The sequence below is a fragment of the Schistocerca piceifrons genome, chromosome 4 (assembly GCF_021461385.2).
Source record: "Schistocerca piceifrons isolate TAMUIC-IGC-003096 chromosome 4, iqSchPice1.1, whole genome shotgun sequence".
NCBI lineage: Eukaryota > Metazoa > Arthropoda > Insecta > Orthoptera > Acrididae > Schistocerca > Schistocerca piceifrons.
This window is the reverse complement of record NC_060141.1, coordinates 431,901,442-431,915,886: the sequence shown is the minus strand read 5'-3', so window position 1 is coordinate 431,915,886 and position 14,445 is coordinate 431,901,442. Positions and strand designations below refer to the sequence as shown.

The window sequence follows — 14,445 nt, the reverse complement described above, 5'->3', positions numbered from 1 at the left end:
GCGCTGCAGCGATGCTAGCGCTCCAAGTGGTAACATTTCACATTGCAGTGAACAGAAGACAAGCGACTCTACGATCAAATCTCCAGCGAGGCCCTATATTTGATCATATTTATTTGACGACAAGCGGGATTTGACAAAGTTGCCTCTTACGCCATGATATTTATTTGACATATCAACTTTGACAAAGAAATGTGATAGTGTAATACCGGCCTCAGCGATGTCGCTGCGCCCACATCTCGTGGTCGTGCGGTAGCGTTCTCGCTTCCCACGCCCGGGTTCCCGGGTTCGATTCCCGGCGGGGTCAGGGATTTTCTCTGCCTCGTGATGGCTGGGTGTTGTGTGATGTCCTTAGGTTAGTTGGGTTTAAGTAGTTCTAAGTTCTAGGGGACTGATGACCATAGATGTTAAGTCCCATAGTGCTCAGAGCCATTTGAACCATTTTGATGTCGCTGCGCTGTAGCAGAGAACCACGATGTGCTGAAACAAAGAAGAGGAAGGGGCAGATTCGATTTCTCCAGTGCCGGATCGACATCTGTACCCTTAAAATCTGTTGAGGCCAGACAACCGAGTGGTTGGTGAAGAGGGAAGCATCTGTTTCAGTAGCTGCACGGGAAATAGTCTGGATGGTTGACTGATCCGGTCTTGTAAGGTTAATTCATAAGGCCTTGCAATGTTGGTACTGTGAACGGCTGAAAACAAGCCGTTATTCTTCCCGGGGCCTGCAGTTATACTGTGTGGCTTAATGGTAACCGCATCCTCTTAGGTAAAATATAACGGAGGTAAAATGTACCCCATTCGGATCTCAAGGCAGTGACTGCTCTGGAGGATATCATTATCTGGATTAAGGACTGATTAGGAGGTGTAAATGGAGATGTGGAACGTATGCTACTGTTTGTGAAAATTGCAACACTCAAAAGGAAGGGTCTGCATCACTCCAAAACTGGAGAGTGTGTAGAACAGTGGAATCATGATAAACAGTTAAGACTGCACGTGGACTTAGCAGCGCCCTGTTTTCTATGACTGGACAGGTTAGTGTCACGCCACACTCAGAGCCGCCACACGAGAGGAAACGTGCAAGCAGCTGCTAGTATGCGTCGTCCACAACAAAGCTCACAATTAGATTAGGGCAGAATGATGCGCGTGTGGGACCAGTGAATAGAAGAGGGTTGCACACAGCGAAGAACGGGTACGGATCACGTGATGAGACCACAGCTCGAGAAGACCGCCATTTTGTCCGCTTATAGCCGTAAGCGAGAACAGCTCCTTCCACAGAGTAGGGAACGTGTGTACGAAAGCCGTCAGTAATGTAAGAGTGGCAAAGTGTGGTAGTTTTCGGACTTCAAATTGGCCTATTGTGATGGTTCTGTACGTTTTAGCTGCTGCCGTGGTGAACGCAATCGGGCAGGCTGTATTGCTGAGCGGTATAGTGGACAAACGACGAGCGTGGTGGTTTGGGGTGACGGAACCGCTATATCAGGAAGATTTCAGAGCCCGAGGCAGTGCCTCTCTTTCAGGCAGCGCTACACGGCATGTTTCAGCAGTACGATGCACAGCCACATATGGCAAGGAATGTGCAAGCCTTCTGCGAAGAACTAGGGGTTACCCTGCTTCCCTAGTCTGCCACGTTCGTCTGAAGACGCGTGCGCACTAGGCCAAGGAAGGGCAACGAACGACAGCCAGCAGCTTCCTTGGCCGATATTTGCTTAGTGAGTACAGGCGGCAAATCTGAGTCAACGAAGCGGTTGTCCTTGGTTGTGGTTTGATCTGCTGCCGGCAACACGAAAGCGTTGGCGGTAGATGGCCTCGGGTCCCATTTCCTAGTGCGGACGCCTGGTCTAATGTTCGCTGGCTGTGTGTCTACAACGGGTGTGTATTTAACCTTTTCCGGACAGCTTCAAGTCGCGCTTAAGCATGTTTTATTGACTGGTTTTGCTCCCCCTGCCGCTAAAGGTATTTATTGTGCTTAAAAATACTGGAGCATGGAGAGGAATGAGGAGAGAGGAATGAGGAGAGAGCATTAAAGCTGATACTTCTACCGTGAACGGGAATGTTTACAAGCCCTTACGAACTGCGATTATAAAACCAAACTGAAAAATTGGATGGTTGGAGGGAAATGAACGAGCCGTTCGAAAGAAATGTGCACTATGTGAAAAATGAAATGGAATCTTTATTGACTTCTTTTCGACATGAACTACAAGAGAAATAAACAAAACTGGGAATAACCATCAATCTCTCTGTGCAAGTGACTTTGGAAATTTTAGGACTTACACAATTCAATAACAATTCGAAAAATCCGTAGCTTTCATTCAGAAAAAAAATTCTGAAATAATCCATCTCCCAATTCAACTTTAAGGTAGACATTTTGTGCCACCACACTGCTCCATACTTTTTAAAAGAGGTCGTCTACCAGCGTCGTTTCTTCTTCTTTTGATTATCAGCTTCCTGTAGTAAAATAAATGCTGCAGATGCGGCGACAGCTAAATTCTCCTCTTCCCTCATAAAATTGGCCGGTGAATTAAACGTTACTTTATAACAACAGAACGGGAACAACGTCGGCAAGTTATCAGAACCAACTTCGGTTACACATGGTCGAATGCCTTGGCCCCAAGCCCTTGGTATGGTGTGGCTCAGAAGCGGAACACCAATGCATTGATGACCAACGTTCCACCGAATCCAGTGTCTATCCTTCGTTGACCTAGTGCGTACGCGCCTTCATTTGCCGCCCATCGAGCATGACTGCTACACGTTCAGTCGGCAACTTGGTCGTTCCGATCCTTCTGCGACCATTGTAGATACTTTCTGGCTGCGCCTACAAACGTATGGCAGCGTGTTGGCCAGGAGTAGGTTCTCTTTGATTCCATGCGAGGATCTCAGGAGGCTTTGATCGTAGGAAGTGGCAGCTTCACAACGTAGTAAATTTTTACAGCCAAAGCGCACATACAGTTGTGTTATTCTGATCATTTGTGTATTGTCATGTTCGTAATATATGGAATAAATTTCACTGTAATCACACGCCTCCTTGGTGTTGCAGTATTCACAAATACTAGTGTACATCGTAATATCAGCAGAGGGATTCGAAGGAGACTCCTTCCGAATACGAGCAGATTGTTTTCAGTAGTCTGATGTTGAGGATTGTTAAGACGGTGCGGGCAGGTGTAAGGTAGAGAGCAGACCGTTACGGGAGCCAGTGCCCGGGGATTTGGCAGTGCCGACAGCGCCAGCACGCACGACCTGGAGCCGCGGCGGCCGCGTCGGTCGCACTGCCCTCGGGCTGCGTCTGGGACAGCGGGAGACGCCGCCGGTCCCCTCGGCCGCCTCCGCCGGTCGTCGGAGGCAGTCGGGCGGGGGCGCCGCGCCGCGCAACTCGGCCTGCATCGGGTGGCTCAGTCGAGCGGCGGCCGCCGATCGCTAAGGGTGTGCGGAGTGGAGTGGGAGGTGCACGGATCCCAGCGCAGCGGCCCGACCTTACGCGACGCGGGGCGCGACCACCGACTAGCGTGACTCCATGTAGCAGAGGGACACCGCCGACCGACCATCCGGCGCCTCCAGCAGGTGCGCACTCGTCCCGTGCGTCGACTTGCAGCAGGTGCGTCTGCACTACGTGCCCCCCGCAATCTGCGCTCTTACTATTTAAAGTGTATGTGTGCATAGTGTGCCACAGCGTCGCTCGATGTCATTCATTCGTCTAACAGTACGCCTTTCTTATTTTACGCCGTGTCAGTAACACTGGAGACACAGCAGCTTTTTATTTCGTGTGGCACACCCTTCCCATGTGGTGCAAATTGTTCAAACGTGTGACATTCGAACACTGTTCCTGTCGTGAAAATCAGATGCCATAATGCCGACACTCGAAACGAAATTTACTTGCGTTGGTACGAAATATTTTACAGACTTTCGCTATCTGCCGAAATTACCTGCGTGTTTTTCTTGTTTTATTGAAGAGTAGTTGACAGTTGAACGTTCGCCGCCGATAGGTTCCTGAGTTGTCACCACTGAGATGTGCCTCCCCAGAAGTGGTCGCGGCGGAAAAGCGGTTTGCGCCGCAGCAGGTGCGTGGGTCGCTACACCTGTCCCCGCCCGCGCACTGCGCGGCGTCGGCCGTGCGCTGGTGGCGACGTCAGCTCGGCCTCTCCCATTTGACGCCCGCGCGTCCTCCTGAGAACACAGTGTGCGCCCACCCGTGGTCAGGTGACACGTAATCCGGCGTGGCGGCTGCTGCCTGCCTTTATGTAATTACCTCGCGCGCGAGGCTTGTTCAGCTGGAGGCCCGAGTGGACAAGCGTTGACCTCCAGGATAGCCCGCGGTTATATGTACTGCCCGGCCACCGCCCGACACCTTGTTGGCTGGTGTCGCCGAACGAGTGATTGCGGCCAGTGTTGAAAGCTATCGACGCTGGCAGTATCTCGCTATTTCCCTACGGGCTTGCACGCTGGTTAATCGAAAACTTGACGCGAAAGTAAGAAGTAGTACATCGGCGGTGTTGACCGTCTGTCGCTGTTGCAGAATAATTTTGTGTGAGGCACGCGGCAGTTTCCAAATGAGACTTTGCACTACATTTGTGCCGGGCCTATATTATAGAATGCATGTATGTGGAAGAAAAAAGTGAAATATTTCTGATCCTAATTTTTAGATAATTACCAACTGGCGTGGTGATACTTGTTCCTTCGCTGGCCTTTGACAGTGTGATTGTAAACCATGTTTCCAAATGACTGCGGGGAGATCAGCGCAAGATGCCTCAGAGGCAAAACTGTACAAGACAGTTTAGTTTATAATGTATAAAAAATTTATACACGTGAAATATCAAAGTAATACATATTGCCCCCAAGGACTAGCGAGCAGATGCGTTTTCGACGTACTGCGACTTACAAACTCCTTTTAACAGAAGACTTGTGATGTACACGCCAACGTTTCTCTCAAATTTTAAAATACATCATAAGTGTATGAAATGTGATGCAGGCATGTATTATGAACTGTAAACTGATAACTCATCAACAAATTTTCAAAAATGTAATATGGTTTGTAGTTTAAGTAAATGAACATTGTTTGACGCCAAAATAGATGATTTTCAGGTACAACATTTAGTCGCCATCTCAGGTGGAAAGAAAGACTGCACGTCATGCCAGAAGCTGATGTTATGTGTTGTTCAGTTGTCTGGAATACTATAAACAGTTTAACGTCCAAAGCAGTTAGGCCCGATTACACACTTTCTTAAGATCAAAGAACTTTTTAAAGATTTTCTCAAACTTCTTTGCTCAAACTATTTAATTGGCGAATGACACGATCGTAAAATTTTTCGTCAGTTGTCCGATAATGAATGCTGAACAATTAATCATCTCTGCAGCTTTGCTTCGTGAACTACAGTGCGAGTACATACAGAGTGACGAAAATTATTTGAGATTGGATGAACAAAAATTTCAATTTGCCATTGTGAAAGCAGCCTTCACTCTGCAAACAAAAATTCGAACTTGCAATATCGTACTGGCTTCCCCCTATGTACAATTTCACGTGTTGTTCCAGAAAGATGTGAACCCGTATATGAACCACTTGAAGGAGGAATTTATGAATTTTAGGTTACATCATAAGGAGTAACAAGTACATGTTTCACATGTGTACACTTTGACAACAATGTTACTCCCACATCAACATAGACACCGGAGCCCATTTTATTTCTTCCTTACATTATCCACAGAGCAACCACTTTGAATATGGGAGATGGCTGCAGCTACTTCTTCGTCAGTCCAACCGCGTATTATTGTCTTTATAATCAGTGTGTTTGACGTTACGAAGAATGTCGTATTCTTTGCACTTGGGAATTATCAATAAGGTGGTAGCCACACACCAAGTAAATTTTGAAGTCATTTTACAGGTTAGAAGCAAGTCAAACAAGTACACAATATGGCGGAATTTGATAAAAGTTAGTCCAAAGCTCTAACTTTGAATCAAATGGTGATGGCCAAATGCTAATAATAATAATACTGAAACTTTGGACGAAGATCTTTGATGAAAGTAAAGAAATAGACGCTTCCCTTGTACATTGTCACAGATTTGGCCAAAGAAATTTGACAGTGCAACACAGGCCTCGGTTTCGAAACCGAGGCCTCAGATAATCCGTTATGTGGGCGTAAATCGGTGCATATTTGCCTTTTTTCATACTTGGTATCTATTTAATTTTGATGATATATTCGAAGATTTCCGTGAGGATTCTTCATAACTAAATCGGCACAAATTTGTTGCTTCGAGCAATAATAAATTAGCTATTACAGATGCGCTTCTGATTCTCCGATCATTTAAAGATAGTTGCAGTTATCATTTGACTGCAGATGTATGTATATGCAGTATGGTGCTCACTTGTCGCTACCTGTTAACAGAAACACGAAACGTCGGCGGCAGACCGGCTGTGTTTTAATACCAAAACATGAAAAATAATTTTTTTAACGCCGCGGAAGATGTTTCTACCGTGTGATATCTCTTAGTTAGCTAGGAATTGTTTAAGTGCCTGTAATAGGACACAAAACCATCCTGTGACGAAAAAGAGTTTGTATAGCTTTAAATCAGGCTGAAAAGTTGAGAAATGCGGTTCAGTGGTGGATCGTCAACGGACCCAGTCTATAGTAATGTACCTCGCATGTTTTCTGGGTATTCCTTGGCAACTGTGTGCGTTTCGATAGACGTAGTATAATTTGGCAGTTGTAGTGCCGTAGCATAAGACTTAGTTCCAAGTATGTGAGGGACGATGGGGGGGGGGGGGGGGAGGTGGGGGTTTGGAAAGAGCTCACTTGTGGAGGCGTTCCTCGAAGAAATTAGCTGCGTGTGGGCTAGCATTGTTTTGTCGAAGGAGCGGCGTGGGAGACAAGACGTGAGGGGACTGAATAACTCCTGTATGCAGTGCTAGTGAATTTGGGACAGAAATGTGTGCACAGACGGGAGTCCTAATGACACTAGCTGTGCGTCGCAGGCAGCACCGTTAAGTTTCACCCCGCTTACAAATACGACGACTAAATCGTTGATGTTCGTCACCAGAAATAAAACATTTCTTTGGCAATTCACCCGTCATTTCAAAGAGCAGCAATCTTTAGGCGGGCATACTTCGGCAACAGCCGTGGCTTCGTGTTTGCAGATCAGGATCTTCCCAGTGCGTGTAAACCGCCTCTAGTTCGGATTCGGCCCAAGGAAGTCTTTTCGGCTGAAATACCACGTCATTTGGAATTAGTGGGCTGCTTCGCCGAGCCGTGGATGACACCAGGTCCCTCGTGCACAGACAAAGGTGGCGCACAGCCAATTAATGAAGAGCCCAGGAACGCCTGGCTTGATCGCAGATAAGTGTTTATTCATTTTCAAAATCGCTTCTAGAGGCCTGGAATAGTTATTACTGAACGCTCTCCTTCACTCACTTCCCCGTACTACATCAAAACTATCAGTCATTCTTAATGTTGATTGTTATAAACAATATGCTGCCTTGCCAAAAACATGATTGCTTACAGTGCAGTTAACTAATAATATTTCGTGGGTGACGGGCGATTTCCTTTCGTCTTGCTGCTTTAGCCCGACTTAAGCGTCCCATGGTAAAAAAGAAAAGAGGCAGAGCCTTTTAAAATTGAGTCGGGTAGAAAAATTCGCCTCAGATATAGAATCCATTGTATTTTACAGTTAAGATTGATATTATTAACCAAAATCACTTGCATAACTAAGAGTAAGAGAGGTTCAGTGTCAATAACCAATGAGAAAATATTTTCTGCAAGTTGTGTCCCACAGTTCGTTAAGTATTTGAAGAAAAGAAGTCATATTTCAAACCCGCCAAGAGTAGCAAATGAAGTAATTTTTAATGTTCACTATTGGTTTCGATCACGTGATCGTTGTCAGGAATCATAAAATTGTTTACAACAGACTATAAGGCAACGTTCTCACTGTGACTTCAAAGAAAATAAAAGCCATCCTGCACCACTGCTAAGTACTAAAATACATTTACAGGCAGTAATACGAAAGTGTACGGAATCGATCTTCGTTTTCCGACCGTAATCAAGTTAGTGCACGGAGTGTTCTCCACGTATTCTGAGAAGCTCTTGGCTATTTTGAAATGAGTTTTTTTCCCAAAAGAAAAAGTCTGTCGCTTGTCGATGTTTGATAAAGCAGCTCCTTCCGCCGAAAAAAAGAGGTAGGACACATCTTCAGTAGCCGGAAGCTCACAGGTAACAGATATTAATCGCAAGTTATCTCCTTTGACTGTTACAAATCATAATACGGCTCCTAGGATGGCATACATAAACGAACAGACTTCATGTAAAATACATGATGTTTAACAGTCTAATAAATAAGAAATGTTTTCATAGCGAAAGATGGCGATAGAATGAGTTTCGACGGTGCGAAAATTGAACACGAGTGCGTTTGTCAACTTCACCCTTGTCTAGCCGCGGATTTTTCGAACAAGCCTGTGCAGGTACAAAGTTCGTCAGTTTAACCTTATTTTTGAAGCACATGCTTACTGTGTATGGTGTATTTTGACACTAGTGCAAACGGCTACGAGTGCTGATAAACTATTTCTAACCCTGACTGTGGTACTGTTTTTAAATAAGTAGTAAACAAAACTCTGCTCCAGGAAATGGTTGTAAATGAGATATGAATATACACATGATAAACTATTAAAGAACGTATTTGACTCAATACGTGATGATAACATCAAGTTTCTGCAAATGGGTAGTGAAATTTTTAATGATTTGTTTAGAGTTACTTCGCCCTCACACCAAAAATGAAGAAAAGAATGAGAAAAGCTCTTCTACTCAGTCCTCTAACGACAGTTCATTGAAATACCACGACATGGAAACATATAGTCCATATCGTCCATGGAAGTACGGAGAACTTACGTATTTTTCTTTAATTTCATTGCACTCCCACTTGTTTGTTGGGCGTAGAGGATTGATTTTTCTTCTTAATCGCATCTTTCGTAATTTATGACGGGAAAAGATGTGACACCGCTACCATTTTGGTAATTGCTAGTGCTATTTTGTTTTTATCCTTGATTGTAGTTTCCGTAGTTGTGGAAACTCGCGTTACAGTGAGATAAGTTGTAATAAAACTACTTTTCACTAAACATATCCGGCGAGGCATCGACATAATCGAAGTCCGCCATCTTGTCAAACTTTCCGTCAGTCAAAACTTCTCGCAAACAGTTCAGACACTATCTATGCTGTACAACCACATCAAACAACACAATACAGGGTCAGTTGTTTGCCAAATATAGCAAAGTTTGACATTCTTTGACCGCATATGGCAGCCTTTAATTGTGACTAAAGGACTAAAGAGGTTGTTGAGTGTTCGCTTCGAGCGGCTATCAGTTCGTTCGCTCCAGCTGTATTCAAGAGTTTGATATTCTTTATAAAAAAAACTTTCTCGTATTGGAAGACTGCCTCTTTCACTGCGCTGTGTGCGTCATTCGGTTTTGCAGCCGATTGTACCGATCACAGGGAGTATCGGACTGACTGTAGTTGGGGCTGTTGAGGCCTAAGATGTCCGTTTCCAGAACCAGTAATTCTTCCAGTGTTCACTTCTGTGGCCACGTCATAAGAAGCTACGTATCTTTGGCAATACTCGTAGCCTGGTGAAAAAATATAAAAAACTGGAGGTAGTTTTCAACAATAACTTACCATACAGTCATTTCGTGTTGCGTTTTGGCAAAAGACGAAGTTAAATACATAATTTATGTCAACATTACCTGAGCTGAAGGGAGTTGGACGATGCTGCCAGATGACAATGATTCCACTAATCAGATGGTAACTTCAGAAAGCCGAAAACTAAGCTAGTTACGTGAAGATAGTAAATTGCTCCATGTTGAGGGGTGAGATTTTTCCTTACAGCTAACAGATTTAGTTTTGTGCAGTTTTATGAGAGTAGCTTCTCGGAAGCTGCTATTCAGCTCTATCTAGGTTGAAATGTAAGTGTCGATGCCCGTTCATTTGCATAGGAAGAATTACCCTATGTACCCTAAGGAAAAATACAGGAGTGTCCCCACTTTCCTTCTTTTCAAAGCGAAGGTGATTTTGAATTAAGCTATACTAAAAAAAGTACTGAATGCAAACGGTCACGAGTGACTGTTTGAAATATATTTTCCCATTTGCTTAAGGATATTTTGTACAATATCATGCAGTGCGTCAAGTGTAGTTCTCCAAAACGGCGTTCTAATTCATGGACGATACGATGGTCTTACACTCAGAAAGAATAGAGTCCACCCTTTCTTTATACATGTGGTCTCCTGGTTCCTATGCGCTGGTAAATTAGACGGTGGTTTCTGAAAAAAAGAAATGTTGCTACCTTCTAGTTTCTGATTGGGTACCAAACATAACTTCAGTAGCCGAAATTCAGTTTGATATCGTTCTGCTATAATGCGGATCTGGGAGAACGGCGCATTCGCCTCGTTGGAATACTTCAGTATTACAAGCGAACAAGTGTTTGAACTGGTATTAACCAAGCGCTTCTTTCCATTATTATTATTATTTTATAGTATTTATTTATTTACATGACTACACTGTAGTTCACGCTTAAGTCCTGGCTGGGGTATCTTCGAACCACCTTCAGACTATTTTTCTACCGCTTCACTCTCTTAACAGCGCGTGGGAAAAATGAACACTTAAATATTCCTGTACGAGATCTGATATCTCTCATTTTATTGCGATGATCACTTCTTCCTATATAGGTTCGTGACAGTAAAAATGTTTTCATATTCAGAGGAGAAAGTTGGTGATTTAAATTTCGTGAAGAGGAAGTCAGTGATTGAAATTTCGTGAAAAGATCTCACCCCAACGAAAAACGGCTTTACATTAATTATTGACACCCCAACTCGGTTACAGTATCTATGACACTCTATCCCCTAATTCGTGATAATAAAAAACGAGCTGCCCTTCTTTGAACTTCTTTGTTGTCCTACGTCAAACATATCTGGTAAGCATCTCATACACCACAGCAATACTCCGAACTAGCGTAGTGTGGACTGTTCTTTAGTAGTCCTGTTGCCTCTTCTAAGTGTAAGCCAATAAAACGTAGTGTTTGATTTGCCTTGCCCACAACATTAGCTATGTGATCGTTTCAATTTACGCTCGTTATTACGATTTCTAGTTATTTAATCGATATAACAACCTTTAAATTTGTATGATTTATTGTGTAATTGAAGTTTAAGGGCTTTCTTTATGTACGGAGGTTGATGACCCCATACTTTTCTTCGTTAATGGGAGACTTCCCGCAGTGGTCGAGCGGTTCTAGGCGCTAGGCGCTTCAGTCTGGAACCGCGCGACCGCTACGGTCGCAGGTTCGAATCCTGCCTCGGGCATGGATGTGTGTGGTGTCCTTAGCTTAGCTAGGTTTAAGTAGTTCTAAGTTCTAGGGGACTGATGACCTCAGATGTTAAGTCCCATAGTGCTCAGAGCCATTTGAACCATTTTTGGGACACTTCTCGCTCAGTTCAGATGTCGTGTAATTTTGCAGTTGGTTTTAATCTTCTGATAATTTTACTAGCCGGTAAATGACAGCATCACCAGCAAACAGTCTAAGACGACTGCCCAGATTTCTCCTAAATCGTTTATGCAGATCAGGAACGGCAGAGGGCGTAAAACGCTTCTTTAGGGAAGGCCGAGTATCAATTGCTTTACTCGATTTTCCGTAGCGCCACGCACCGGCTCCACACGGACCACACCAAGTACGTACGGCCGGACGATTTGTCTGGCGTAGCTGCTACGAATTATTCACCCAAACCTTTCCCGTGAATCAGTCAGTATTAATGAAAACCATGTCAAAACTCCTCCTGTAGTTCTTCGGGTTGGCCTTCACGTACAGACAGAAAGATACGGAGGGGAACTTCAATTTATGATATGTATGGATTTATTGTTTGGCATTACACGTTTCTACATTTCTTTCTAACATGTTTTCAGCTCTCCGTAAATATCACTTTGTGTAATTTCAGTAAGGTGCAGTGTACTAATAACGGCTTTTATCGACACCGTACATCTTTCCTCTCCTATACAGTTAATTCCATTGCCAGATTAACAAGAGCAGTATGGGGTAGTTCGTGTCCCGTGTTGTCCTTTCTTCCGTCCCAGTTTATTCTGTTTTAATAGATCATCAGTATGTAGTTACTTTCTATATTTAAATCCCCCTTCTGTTGAACGACTTCATTAGGCTGAGATAATATCTCATGTCACATTTATTTTCGTTTTCTACAACTATGCTCCCTTGCCTGTGAAAATCTGCTGCTCAAGTGCTCTGTCTCCGGCTGTGTTGTTTTAGCTTTATTCTCGAGATGTGTAGCTATTTCAGTATTGCTGCATCGTATTTTCGTAGTGTCCTGTGCTAGTATGATGCGTGTTGTTACTCTCGACTTTTGTCATTGCTGAGACCTTAGCGTGAAAGTTGAACTAGTTAGGTACTCAGTTACATTTAACAGAGTCTTAAATCTTCCCTGAGTTGCATCCGACAAGCAGCCTATCCGTAGGCGTTCTCTTCGACTTTTATTCATTTCAGAAATTTCCCTTCTGTACTTTCAAAATTTCTCCAGGAATCAGTTTAAACTGCAGTCGTGTTCCAGTTTTAATGTAAACTGTACACTGCTATTATTCTAATTTCACGTTCGTAAGACTATTCAGTTACTGAGGAGAAGAGGGGAAAAATGAGCGCTAATCCTATAAGTTGTGCACAAATAGGCGACTTCTCGTTTGAAAGAAGTAGGACGGAGAAAGATGGTTGATATTACCAGCATAAAACATTGGTCAAATGTCTACAAAATGGAGAAAAATATATCCGATGAGTCTCGAGCTCCACAAATAGGAAATGTGGACGAAAAATGGCAAAGTGAGCACTTAGACGTAAAAGATTTGATATCACGTGTAATATTTTACTGCTGCTAAACATAAATAATGATAGGCGCGAAGGCATAATGAACTAGTGTGTCTCACTTACTGGTCTGAAATAGTGTGGAAGCTGTGAAGAAAGTAGATTTCAGTCGGCGACTGGATGGAACACACGGGGATAAGTGAAGGCAGTGGCTTTGCATTGGATTAGATTAGTTCTGAGCGAAGCATGTCAGCTGTTGCTTCTGCCTGAATAGACTGAGACGCGGGTATCTGTCGGCATTTCTGAGACGTGTGGGATGCCCCGTTGGTTGAGCGGACCGACGACGGAAGCGCAGAACCCTGTGTAGGACTGTGATCGTGAAGCTCACGCGTTTCTGCATAATTTACAATTAGATTAAATTATTCGAATACTTCTTGAACAGGATCCGTCCGTCAGAGTTACGGAACCGGCACCAGTTCACCAAGTTCTCCCTTGTTGCTATTGCAGAGTGGACCACTGGGAGTTCAGGTGCCGTCTGAAGGTAATTGGCGAGCGCTTTAAAACCGGCCCGTTGCAGCTGGTGGCTATCCTATCACTGCAACCCCACCATAGCTGTTTAATATTTGTTTTTATTGCACACAGTCATGGTGAACAATATTGCTACTATTTCAGTGTAGTCTGTACTGGAAGATTTCCCCTACGACGGCCATGTTAGTACGTATGCGCAGTGTAGGTACTGTACGCGCAAACTAAGTTGACACTCGGCGCGGCGACTGACGGGAACGACCGTAAAGTCATATCCCATTTATAGTCGCTCCAACCAGCCATCGCGCCGAGTGTCAACTTCATTTGCGCGAATTGTACAACGGGCAATGCTCTTTCGGTTGATTTGTTTTATTTACACTTTGGCTGTGCAACAGTAAATGTATAAATTTCCAAGTTCATTGGAACCATAAACCCTAAAAAAAAAGTAAAATCAGTGATGAATGTCGTGTGTATTTATAGTTTCATGAAACCATAGCTGCGTTTAACGAGTACAATCTGAAACGATGTTATTTACAGCGCATCGACACTTCAAAGTTGAGCTACAGAAGCAAATTTAACGGTAGCCTGTAACTTCTGAACGCAACAATCCTTTTTCGAATGGCTAGTTTATGAAGCAATATATGGTAGAGTGTGCAACCATATTGTCTCTTGAGGTTAGTAGCAAATTTGAAAGCATTTCATTGTCAAGTAGGACTACAGTGCGGCGCACTGGCTTGCTTAGTGACAAACTCGCAGAACAGCTGAGGACTGCGAGCAAAGATTTTGTTTGGCAGTGGATAAGAGCACAGACAACGAAGATGCTGCAGAATTACTCATATTTGCCCATTTTGTCTTCAGAGGAACTGCTTCACCTAGAATCAGTAAAGATATAATCGCTGATTCAGTGTGCTGTGAATTGTGTGGAGAAAAGTGGCTTGTCCTGCAACAAAATGGCATGCAGGAGCAGAGTATGACGACGCAGTTCACCACAACAGTGTAAGATGGCTGAGTCGGGGCAAAGTATTAAAACAGAGTCTGGGCATTGCAGAATGAAATCCTCCTGTTTCTGGACACGAAGGATATAGCTAATGATTTTGTTACAATAGGAT

At 43.9% G+C, this 14,445-nt stretch overlaps 1 protein-coding gene across 1 annotated transcript in view; it reads left to right on the top strand.

Annotated features, from left to right (window-relative positions):
* The first annotated feature begins 3,407 nt into the window (after positions 1-3,407).
* LOC124795899 (zinc finger protein 777-like) overlaps positions 3,408-14,445 on the top strand; it is a 262,251-nt gene continuing 251,213 nt past the window's right edge. Inside the window, exon 1 of the mRNA XM_047259979.1 lies at positions 3,408-3,586. The gene's annotated coding sequence lies outside the window, so the exon portion shown is untranslated. The remainder of the gene's footprint in view (positions 3,587-14,445) is intronic.